We start from the raw sequence: 12,920 nt of genomic DNA on the forward strand, positions 1-12,920 counted from the left end.
CTCTCTGTATGATGTCAAGTGGTTTGCTCTATGTCTCTTGGCCCACAATCCCTCACTTCTGAGGTACTTGCTGAGTTGAAAAGTATCTCCCCAAAGTATATGTCCACTCTAGGCCTCAGAACATGGCCTTACTAGAAACGGGGTCTCTGCAAATTGAGCAGATGAGTCACTCTGGCATGGGAGATGAAGCTCATCCTGAGGCTACTGTTCAATCCACAGAGGACGTATCCACCTCCTGTGACAGACTGTGGCTTTTCTGTCTGAAGGGTGTCAGTCCCCCAAGAATATGGCCAGATCCTGGAACTCAGAAGTGACTGAATCCTGCCTGTGATAGTCAGTGGACTAGTACATCCCTATGTCAGTCTGGGGTCTTCTCTGTCCTAAGGAATCGGTTTTCTCCCAACCCCAGCTCCTCCAGTAAATCAGTGTCCTCCCCATCTGCCCTGTAATATTGCATTTGACCACCAGAGGGCGACAGAGACCACACTCGGGTCCTGCTGAGGGTGGAGGGACTGCAGAGGGGAACAGGAGACTGGAGACACATTTATGGCATCGGTGTGGAGAACAGAGTGTGTGAGTGAGGTCTCATCATTGGCTCTCTTGAAATCCCTGAAAACCTTATGAATTTTGAAAAAAGGAAAACTGTCTTGGGCTGTACGGAACTAAGACATCTGGTGGCCCTGGAGTGTTGGGGAGGCAGGGGAGAGAGCGGGAGGTTGGCTCTCCAATCGCCAACCTGCATAGTCCTTGGTGGCCACTGGAGGGCGCATGTTCTCCGTCCTTGTCTGGTTCTCTGCAGTCTGTCTCTGTCTCTCCCTGTGTCTCCTTGTTTGTCTGTCTGTCTCTCTCTGTTTCTCTCTGTGTCTGTCTCTGCCTCTCTATCTATCCCTCTGCCTCTCTATCTCCCCTCCCACTACAGATGAACTTCTTGCTCAGCCATGTGTGTCAGGTACACACGGCTTGAGGCCCAGCTTGTACCTCAGGAGGGCAAGGACACACATCCTGGTCACTCCCCCCCCCCCCAAGAAAGGAGCCCTACCGTCTGGCAGTAGCCATGTTCACAGCCATGTATGCTATGTGAAATCCTGTCGTAGCTGTAGCAAGTTCCTTCTACTCCCAGGGGGATATCACATGACAGTCCAGGTGTCCCCTCTTGCTTCTGGGCCCCTGTGGTGTCTGTGAGACAGTCTCTGGCAGCTGCATGTTCTTGAACAACTAGGGAAAAAAAAGAGGGAGAAACTCAAGTTATGTCCACTCTGAAAACCCAATGGAAACTTCCAGCCATGATCCACGAACAGAAAATCCAGAAGGCCTCAGTGAATGGAACCTGAGGGCTCAGGCGCCTCTCAGTGAGGCTTTGGCCTTGAGCTCCCTGAGGCTGTGGAGTAGGAGCCATGGTCTTGGAGGTGTGGGCTGTGAGGTGGGTCACCTCACCCACCCCCATCCTTTTGGTGGTCCACAGGTTACAAACGTCTGCATATCGTGCCTACTGTGTGACCTCCTGTCCTCTGTCTCCTGACCTTGCTGTCACAATCCTCTCCCATTAAGAAGGGTTTAAATAGACAGGTGAAGAGAAACCAGGCTGTGTGATAGATACGCCCGCCATCTGGATCCTCCTGGGCATTGTTTGAGGGCGGAATACTGGTCCATCCTAGGCTAAATGCTCGGATGTGATCTATCGCTGGAGGGATATAAACTAAGCGCCTACTATGTGCACAGCCATCACCAGGCACTTGGGTCTTGTCTGTGAGAGGACAGGCATGTGGCCTGGTGTTCACTCGGAGAACATTCTGTCTGGGAAAGCAGGAGAAGCCGGCAGCAGACAAAATGCTTCAAACAGTCACATAAGCCTCAATTTTTCTCCAGAGGCCATAAAGGGGGAAGGTCTCCATGGCAACTCCCTGATAATCTGCTGGGACCACTTCCCCAGAATGAGGTCAGAGGGCTGTCCCCAGCCGACAAAGGACCAGAGCTACAACCTTATATACTCCCAAGTGTTGGGGGGCATTCCTCCACGGCCAGGAGCCAGGCAGGAAAGAGGTGGAATCTATAGGAGGCCCTACTGTGTGAGCTCATAGTGTCTCCCTTGGTGTTGGTATGTGTTAGACGGAGTCTTCCTCTGTAGCCTAGGCTGACCCTGTTACCCGAGACCCTCTTGCCTCAGTTTCCAAGTGCTGGATGTAAGTGTGCCAATTCTTGCTTAGTTCAGGTTGGCCCCGTGGCTCTCCCCTGCTGGTAGGTGGTGGTGACCGTGGAGTCTTTTGGTTTATGTTTGAGACAGGATCTCAGGTATACCAGGCTGATCTCGAACCCACTACATAGGTGAGGATGACCTGGAACCCCTGATCCTCCTACAACATTTAAATATAAAATGGCAGGCTGTGTGGAGTATGACCTGGGGCTGGGGTGTGGCTCAGAGGTAGAGCGCTCTCTCTCTCTCTCTCTCTCTCTCACCTGACACACAGAAGCCTGGGGTTCTGTCACCGTCCAGTGGCAAAACCAACAGGTGCCCCACTTGGTACCACACAAAATCAGTGCCCTTCCGTGAGTCCCAGAACTAGGCAGGGGAAAGCCTCCTACCCAGGGTGTCCGAAAGCTGGCAATGACTGTAGGGCAAGTCACCATAGCTCTGAGACAACAGAGCATCCCCCGGTCAAGGCTGCAGCCCACAGGATGCATGGCAACCTCAGAGTCTATCCTGAAGCCCAGTTCCCACCTACTCACTCGAGGACCCCACAGTCAAACCCATTGGTTCTAATCCCAGCTCTGGAGCTAATGAGATGAACAAAGGAGCTCACGGACAAGCACGGCAACCTGAGTTCTGTTCTGTAGCCCTAGCCATGTTGGAAGGAGAGAACCGACTCCCACAAGTTAGCCTCTGTGGTATGGATGCACCCACCCACCCCCACCCCCACACAATAAATAAATGTAATAAAAAAATTAAATTCCAGCTCTATTGCCTCACAACTTGGAGACTGTGGCTAGCACTGTCTGTGGGCCTCAGTTTGTCCATCTGTGATATGGGACTGATCAGATGCCTCAGAGAAGTGGATGGCACACTGCGCTCAGAGAGTCCTGGGTACAGCTCCTGCTCTATCCAAGACACTGTATGGTGACATCTTTGATTCCTCTCCCTGTCCCTAAGCTGGAACCAGAGTGCAGTCAGCTTGGTCAGGAAACATGGGACAGTGCCAGAGACAAGATCTGCTGACTCAGGTGGCTGCTGCAGAGGCTACTATCCAAGCCACCTGTATCAGAGGGAACACAGGGTGACCTCCCTCAGGCCTGGCTGCACAGGGACATCTCCCATCCTGAGGCTTTACACAAGTTTGTCCTTTGAACTGCAAATGCCCCATGGCTAGGTCTCTTCCTCACCAGCCAGGCTGGCTTGTCCACTAGGAGAACAATTCACCATGTGGGTTCAATGACACCTAGGACATGACCAGGGCCACAGCCAGGCCACTACACCAGACCAGCAGCCTGACCCTACTTTGCTTGTCCCAAGGCCAAGTGTTACTTATCTCAGAGGATGAAGCCCTGACAACAGGCTAATAACCGATTGTCAGAGCTTACACATGCCCCAGGACAGAGGGCTTGGTGTGGTAACAAAGGGTCTTTAGCTCTTAAAGCAGTGAAGGGCAGCTGTGACTAACAGGATGACAGATACACGGGGAGGTTTCCACCTTCACGTGTTGGGACACATCCTTCAATGTGTTGCTGTTGACCAGAGCTCTGCACACAGCCCTGGAACAGCAACAGGCAGGGCAGCTGTGTGTCTGCCTTTCCTCGGTCACTGTGTAGGACAGGTCTCAAATACTCTGTATCCCGGACTAGCCCAGAACTCACAATCCTCTCGCCGCTGCTTCCAAAGTACTGGGCTCCCAGGCCAGCACCCCAGGCCCAGCTGCCCTCAAGCCTCCAAGGATCTCTGTGCTCACCATCCTGCAACTGGTACTCTGTATGTTTATGTGTTATGTATCTGTGTGCATGTGCAAAAAGAGGCCAGAGGAAGGCAGTGAGTGTCCAGCTCTATTTCTTGTTTGTATGTATGTATGTATGTATGTATGTTGTATGTATGTATGTATGTATGTATCTATCTATCTATCTATGTATTTATCTATGTATCTATGTATTTATGTATTTATCTATGTATCTATGTATGCATGCATGTATGTATCTATGTATCTATGTATTTATCTATGTATCTATGTATTTATCTATGTATGTATCTATGTATTTATGTATTTATCTATGTATCTATATATCTATGTATCTATGTATGCATGTGTGTATGTATGTATGTATGTGTGTATCTATCTATCTATCTATCTATCTATCTATCTATCTATCTATCTGTCATCTATCATCTTGATCCTTGAGACAGGGTTTCTCACTGAACCTGGGCTTCATCACTTTTTGGCTAAGCTGGCTGTCTACACACACACACACACACACACACACACACACACACACACACACACTTACTGCTGTGGTTATAAGCATGCAGGGCCACATCTGCCTTTCACAGGATGCTGGTGATCCGAACTCAGGTCCTCATGCTTTAGTAGTAAGGGCCCTCATCTGTTCAGCTGTCTTGTACCCCCTTCACTCTGTTTCTGTAGAGAGAATATCTTGTGTATGGATGGGTGCAGCACCTGTCAATAATAAACTCGATAGCCTATGGCTTAGGCAGGAAGTAGAAGGTGGGACATCCAAAAGACTGCAAGGATTCTGGGAGAGTGCCAGGTGGGAGATTTGCCTAGGAAGATGTGACGAGATTGTTGCGTGATATCCTAGCACAGGTAACCAACCACGAGGCAGACGGTAGATCAGAATAATTGGGTTGAGTTATGATCCAGTCAGAGAAGGGCCTAGTTTTATGGCCAAGGTATTTGTAAATATATTTTGGGTCTGAGTCTTATTTCTGGGAGCATGGGGCTGGGAGGAAGAAAGACCAAACTTCTGTTTTCTGCACTTGGCCGCTGTGGATTCAACCAATCACAAATTAAAAAAACAAAAACAAAAAACAAAAAACAAAAAACAAAAACAAAAACAGGGGGAGAACAGGTTCTTATGTGCTGAAGTTGTTCTTAAACCCTCGGTGTAGCCAAGGATAACCTTGACCTCTGGTCCTCCCGTATCCACCACCCGAGTGCTGGGGTCACAGGCATTTGCCACTATGCCCAATCCAGGGCTTCATGCTGGCCAGGCCAGCACTCTACCTGAGTGCCATCCCAAGCCCAAACTGTATGTCTAATCCGTCTCAACCACGAAGGCTTTTACTAAAAGGGAACTGGGAAGTTCCTGCAGGTGCTGCTGTGCAAATTGCTCACTGTGCGAGTGGTAGTGACTGAACACCTACTGTGCGCCAGCACGCATGCTGAGCGCTTTGCCCACCAGTCCTGGTTGTAGCTAAGGCTCAGTCTCCATTGCTGGTCCATGTGGAGATCAGTTATTTCTCCACCTGCCCAGAGACCAGGGACCTGTTGCCACCTGCCTCCCTGTCCCTACAGTCCCCAGGACCTGGAAGTGCCTTTGCAGACCTGAACGAATGAGTGGTTGAGCCTTAGTGCCAGGTGGAGGCTTGGTATTAGCTATGTAGGGTCAGCATCTCCCTGGGAGGCCTGTCCTGAGGTTGGGTGGCAAACAGCCCAGAAGGGGCCTCAGGGTGGGGATGGCCCCTCCCACTCGGCCGCCTTGGCGCCTAGGCTTTCCCCAGCTGGTCCTGTCCGTCGTAGTCTCAGGCTCCCCAGCCACCAGGGAGCTCTAAGTAGCGGCTCACCTTTCAGACAAGGGACTCCCTCCTTTGCAGCCCTTTGGCACCCCCTCCCTGCCCCACCTCTCTGGTTACATTCCACTCACAATCTGGACTGCAGGAGGGAAGGGGGGGTGGGAAGTTGTGTGTGTGTGTGTGTGTGTGTGTGTGTGTGTGTGTGTGTGTGTGTGTGTGTTGGGGTGTGGTGAGGAAGGGTGGGCTAGCTGGGACAGGACTCAGGATGTCGAATGCCACTCTCCCCACCCACGGGCTCACCCCCGGCCAGGTGAGGAGGCTTCCCACCTACAGCTGCCAGGCTGGGCTGCCTGCTCCAGGCAGGGGACCAGGGGCGGGACACTGAGTCAGAGACAAAAGACAGGAGTGGAGGCCCTCAGTTTTCTGTAATTTCTCCTCACCCAGGGTGGCTAGGTGCTGCTGGGGAGGTGGTTAATGCTACAAGGGAACCTGGATCCACTTTACAAGCTATACTGCCTGCCCTGGGCTTCTGTCTATCCTCGGGGGGGCGGGGGAGGGGTAATCTTTCCCTCACAAACATACAAAGACACTGTGCAGGCTAACTACCTGGCTCCTGTAGCCTTGCTACTCTGAGGCTCTCCACGGCTCCAAGAACAGAAGCAGCACCCTGTCTTGAGCACAGTTGGTGGGGGGACTGTGCTAAGGGCCTGTGCACACACTCCCCTCCCCCACGCTTTAGCTCCAGAGAAGCCTGGGACACAGCTGTGCTACATAATGAATTGTGAGTGCTACGGCTCCTCACTGGGTCCAGAGGGATCCCCTGCTAGTGCCAATGCCAGGCCAGCGCTGAAGAGGTAGCTGTTCTGTACATCCCGGTGCACACTAAAGATACTGGAGCACGCATGTGTGGGTGTAGTTTAAATGTCCCTCTTTGGGTGGTTTTATCCAGCAGATGCCTGGGAGCATCTCTCCTGTAGTCACCTCACCTCCCTTCTGGGTCCCCAAGACTTTGCCCCAGTCCAGGAGAGCCATGTTCCTAGGTGGAGCCCTCAGGTGGACATTGTCTGGAAGCTCGACACCGAGTATCTACGGAGATGCAGGCAAAGACTCCAGAGGGCGGCTGTGCTCTGAGCTAGAGGAACGGAACGGTCCAAGACCCTATCCTGACCTCACCCATTCAGTCAGGGATTCTGCTGCTACAGCCTTAGTTTTCCCAGCTGAGGAATGGGTGACCCATCCTGCCGGGTCATTCAGGGACATGTTGACACATAGTAGGTATTCAGGTGCATCTTCCTGAAGATTCGCATGTAAACAATAGGTGCTCAATAAGTGCTCTCTACTGTCTTCTTGTTGCTGTGGCAGATGGTAGCACAGAACACACATTAGGCACTCGGTATGTCCACTTCCCTGTCTTCACGTCCTGTGGCGTGAGGCACAGACGCTTTAGAGCTTGGTTCTCCACTCCTTCCTACTCCCACAGTGACCCTGGGCCTTGGCCTGCTCTGGGACGTTTCCCTGCCTCATCTGTTGGTGTCAGGAATATCAAGGCAGAGAGAAACCCTGCCCCAGACTTGACGTCAGCACCCAGCTAATTGGTCCTGGAGCCTCCGGAGTCTCTGGCTGTCCAGTCTGTTGAGCTCTCTGGCTGTCCAGTGTGCTGAACCCTCAGTGGCTGGCGGTGGAAGGCAAGGGTTGTTTGCACTCATGACTTGAAGTGAAGGCTTTGTCTTCATGGCTCTTGGCACAGACACCTTGCCCTGGGCACTCTCTCTCTCTCTCTGGTGTAGAAATCTGACTTATCACTTTCTTGGGGAGAGAGTGGAGCATGAATATTTAATTACTCCACTGCTAAGAGGCCCAGTGGAGCTGTGAGTGTAGAGCTGGCTTTCTCTCCTGGACAGGTCATTCAGGGTGCTGCTGGGCAGCCAACTCCGCCCCTCCTGCCTTTCATCACTGAGAGGCCCTGAGCCATTGGGCCTGTACCCTGATGTCTTGGGGTGCTGGTGAGCTTGGGTCAGGTCTCAGCTCCCAGGCACACCGTGTTTTCTTTACAAGAGACTTGGGCAGCAGTGTTGGTGGGTGGTGGCAGGTCAATTCCCCTGGCCAAGAAGGAAGGCCTGTGGCTGCCAGCTAGAACATTCTGCCCCATGCGAGCCAAGAAATTCCAGAAGAAACACCCATCGCAGTGTCCACCCTGGGAGAGGCGGAAGGGGACTTCCTCTCTGAGTGACCTCTGAGGTCTCAGGGCTTGATTGGTGAGGGCCCCTCTGGCAGCCAGATCAGGTGGGCGGGTGCAGACACAGGAAATGGGGTCTCAGCTCAGGCATCTCCAAATTGGGAGATAACTCGGGCCAAGTGTCTCAGGTCTACTGTCTTCCCTTGTGGGAGATCTTGCAGAGACAGCTAGAGTTTCCTTCTAGAGTGGGTAAACTGAGGCACCAAGATGCCCTCTCTACTTCTGGATTTACAGAGTAAGCTTGCAGCACAACTAAATGTCCCAGCTTCAAATGCAACACCCAGTAGTAGCCTTAGCACACTGAAGGCCCATAAGACAGACGGACGGACGGACGGACGGACGGACAGACAGACAGACAGACAGACAGACAGACAGACAGGGGACAGGCTCAGGCAGGCAACATTTATAAGTTACTCTCTGATTCATAAGTCATCCCACACCAGCTTAGCTCACCTGAAGGACTGTGTACAGTAGAAACCAGGCTACATGTATGTGTGGTGTGTGTGTGTGTGTGTGTGTGTGTGTGTGTGTGTGTGTGTGCGCGCGCGCGCGCACACGCGCGTGCACGAACACATGTGCGTGCAGGTGTACACAGAGGCCAGAGAAGGGAGTCATATCCCTTAGTGCCACAGTCACAGATGGTTGTGAACTGCATGAGAAGGAACTACACTTGGGTCCTCTGAAGAGCAGACTTCAATTCAGGCCAGACATTCTTGGTATTTTTGTTATTGCACATGAGTGTGCATAGGCAAGCACACACGGGGCATTTACACGCTGGGCATGGGTGACACAGTGGGAGTGTGGAGATCAGTAGACAGTTTTGTATGGTTGGTTTTCTCCTTTACCTTCAGGTGGGTTTCAGGAACTGAACTCAGGTCGCCGGGCTTGCACTGCAGGCTCTTTACCCATTGAGCCCTCTCGCCAACGCTGGCCTTTATCTTTAGGGACACTCATAAACTCTGAGATGTAACTGTGTTCCAGAACTAGTCCTGGGAATGTTCCCACAGGTTGCAGCCTCATGGACAGCCCATCCCCCACAGGATCCTAAATCCCACCAGACTGAGGTCCACAGCCCAGACGCCGTCCTGGACCCCTGTCATTTCTGTTCTAAGCCCTCACTCTGTTTTCTACCTGGTATCTGGCTAGACTACTGGTCCTAAGGACAGACCCCCTTAGCCAGAGGAGGGTCCCCGTCCTCTCCCTTGCTGGCTGAGGGACCTAGGTAGATTTTGGTAGTATGGTGAGTTCATACTCAGCACCGTGACCACAGCTGGGGACGTTCCACAGCCTAGCCCCTCTTTTATCTCCTTCCTGGAGTCCCTTCTCAGGACCGAGATTTCAGTTAGAAGGAGCACAGGTCATAGTCATGTTCACAGCACATGTCTTTGCATGTGCTGTTCTGTGGATGAGATAATGTTTCTCCCTGCTGCCCTAGCCTGGTAGGCTCTTGGTTGTTATGTCTCAGTTTCCCCTCCCCTCATCGGTCCTCCCTGGACTTGTGCTAGTCTAGGGATTTCTCAAGAAGCTAACTCCTGTGGCTGCCCTGAGACCCAGTACTGACCTCACCTGTTGCTGTCTCCCCAAAGCCTGGGGCTTGGCACTTGTGGAACCCCATCAGGAATGACAGGGGGAGGTGTGAGGAGGAAGTGTGTCCACCCCTACACTCCACTACACAGTGCCAGCTCAGGGCTGGTGGCTGCCAGTGAGGCCCACTTGCTACTGAGTTAGGAGCTCAAGAGCCGTTCCCACAGCTCCCCACACAACGGACTGTGTGAACACCACTGGCCAGAGCCTCTTGTAATCAGGGACAATGCTTGGCCCATTGTCCCGAAGGACACCCCTGGGTCTCTGGAGGCCTGTGACCCTGCCCAGTCACCTGGCCCCGTGCCTGCAGGCAGCCTGCCCAGGGCGGCCACCTGGAGACTCCTTCCTTCCAGCTGTAGTCCTGGCTCCAGGGGTTCCGGCCACACCTTTCCTCTGACACCCCTCCAGGGCCAGGTTCCCACCCTGAGCCTCCACCCAGACACAGGCTTGCTCCTGAACAACATAAGGGAGTGCTGGGCAGTGATGCCTGTCACTCACTGTTAGAGCAGGTGACACTGCTTTTCCACGGCAGTCACTAGGCTCCACCCACCAACCTGACACTGAGAGAGTTGCTGTTGCCGCTTTGAGGATGGGGAAACTGAGGCTCTGAGAGGTGGCTTGAGAAGTTCACACCACTAAATCCACAGTAAAGAGAGAATAGTGCTGGGAGGTGGTGGCGCACAGCTTTAATCCTAGCACTTGGGTGGCAGACGCAGGTGGATCTCTGAGAGAGGTCAGCCCTCTTGAAAAAAAAATTAAAAGAGAGAGAGAGAGAGAGAGAGAGAGAGAGAGAGAGAGAGAGAGAGAGAGAAGAAAGGAGAAAGAGAGGGAGAGGGATACACACATGCACACACAAAGAGAGCGAGAGAAAGAGAAAGAGAATGAATGAATGAATGAATGAATGAATGAATGAATGTGGGAGTTCAGAACCCTGCATCCAGCAAGTCCCACTACCTCTGAGCCTCTTTGGCCTGCCTAGTATGAGCATACTGAGTCCCTAACTCATGGTTCTTGTTCCTCTAGGGGTGGTTGTGACTAGCTACAGCTAGATCAGAGGTCCTAACACTGTCCTTAGAGGGAAGAGACTTCTCCAGGACGCCTGGGGTGGGAAGGAAGAGGCATGGATGTCACGACCCACAACCTAGGAGAAATGTCTGTGAATTTAGCACAGTTAGACAGAAGATGGAAGCCAAGAGGAGAGAGGGTAAGGAGAGGCTGGGAGACCGCTGCTGGGCAAGGAGTGTAAGGGGCAACACTGGGAATGTGGGTGCTGCCCTGGTGTCAGGAGGAGTCACTGGGTCAGGTGGAAAGAACTGGTCTGGGCCCAGTCAAATCCCAGACTCTGCTCTGTCAGTCTCAGAAGGGAGTCACTGGGACCCTAGGTCTCCAGACCTCCTCTGTGAACAAAAGAGCTTCTACGGGAATGAATAATGGAAAAAAAGGGGGGGCAACAGAAAAAAGGGGGGCATGATCAGCCCTAGGTGTGGTGGAGGACAAGGCTTATGGTAGATAAAAGGGAGAGCACAGCCAGAGGCAGGGACATCTGGGAGTCTAGAGTGGACCCGACCCTGAGAGAAGAGGGTGGGGGGAGAGCCAGGAAAGTGAGGAGAGAAACAGGTGCAGCAGCCGCGTGGACAACAGGGTAAAAGGGTCTGGTAACAAAAATAGCTGGCTATATAGGGAAGAGCCACTGGGGGAAGGGCGGTCGAGCTCCTGGGCTGGGGAGTCCAGGGTAGGGGGCAGAGTATGACAGCCATACCCTCCATACCCTGTAACAGGTAGGGACTGAGGGATGCTGGGAGAACCTAGTCTCCAGGTCCGCTCTGATGTGTTAAACAGACACCTCAAGTTAGCCATTCGTCTGGGTTTGAGACCTAACATTGACCCACAGGGCTATCATGAGGAGCAGACATCAGGAAGAATTCCATCTCAGTGCTTCACACTGCGGAGAAAGAAAGTGAAGACCCAGAAAGGTCTGCCAAGGGCAGAGGGACAGCACCTCCACACCTCCTCCAAGGCTCAACCTTGGCTTGGCCCTGCTTCCTATTTGAATTTGCCAGCGGCCTGCTCGCCTGTGATCCCTTCCAGGCCCTCCTACCCAGGGAATAGACTTCAGGCAGCAGGGCCCAGTGGGAAGGGCCCCTCGTGGTCTCCTGTTGTGGCTTCTCGCAGCTGCTATGATTTCACGGCTCTGGTGCTCATAGCCACTGGGTTGCCCTGTGTATCCCCCCTTCCGTTCCAGTGGCTGGGGCATCTGAGCCACCTGCCCCGGCCAGCAGTATAAACCCAGCTAGTCCTAGTCTCTTTAGGGGACCAGACAGACGGAGAAGGGTGCGAAGAGAAGTAGTCTAGGATTGCTGTTCCCAGGTCTGATCCACCTGGGTTCACCTAGAAAAATCTCAGGGAAGGACACTGATTGGTCCTGTTTGGGTCACATGTCCACCTCTGTACCAATCATAGTTGGTGAGAGAATGGGGACCTGCCATTGGCTGGAGATGGGCCATGTTTCCCCTTGTTGCTAAGGCATAGGGGCAGACTACTGAGCTGGGCAATTGCCCAGAAGCTGAGGGCAGCTAGGGAGCAGTACCTGGTCAGGAACACCACCTCCAAGTAAGGAATAGGATTTAGGGTGCTTCTGACTCCCCAAGTTCAACGCATAGCCTTGCAGGGTTGGAGAGAGGCCAGGCCAAGGGGTCCTGCACTGTGTCCAGGAGAGGGCGCAGAGACACCCTGCGTACCCTGGCCCTGTCACTGGAGCGCATGTTGCAGCCATCTGGCCAGCCTGCTGCTGGGGGTCCCCTCCCGGAGCCCTGCTGCTGACAGGAACCCGCGCCTTTTACAGCCGCCAGCGCATCTGGGAACGCTCTGGCCTCCAGGCTGGAGACGAGTCCCAGCCACGCCGGGGAGCAGCCCCCACCCCGGCACCCACGTGACAGCCCGCTGGACGCCCGCCACCACTGTTGTGTAACCAGCCTTGTCCAGGAGAGAGGCGAGGCTACGGGGCAGGGCTCCAGCTGGGGCTGCTGCCAGGTCCCCAGCAGGCCTGGGGTGCCTGGGGACACCCGTGGCAAGGGCACTCCCCCCTCCTTTCTATGCTTTTCTTAGCCCTCCGGGTCTCTGCTTTTCTCTCATACTCTTTCTTCTCTGGCCTCATCTCTCTCCTTTCCCGCCGCTTTTCTCTTCTTTCTCTTCCTCTCCCTCATCCTTCTGACTTTCTCCAACTCCAGGAGCCCATTCCTAGGATCCGCTTAGAGGTGAGGGCCTGGATATATTACAGGGCTCGCCACAGACCCCTGTGTCTACTTCGGAGGACAAGGGCTGGGGAGTAGCTGTGACTGACCCAACTCACCCCCCACCCCTCACCCCCGG

Source organism: Rattus norvegicus, chromosome 19 (genome assembly GCF_021556685.1).
Source record: "Rattus norvegicus strain SHRSP/BbbUtx chromosome 19, alternate assembly SHRSP_T2T, whole genome shotgun sequence".
Classification (NCBI taxonomy): Eukaryota; Metazoa; Chordata; class Mammalia; order Rodentia; family Muridae; genus Rattus; species Rattus norvegicus.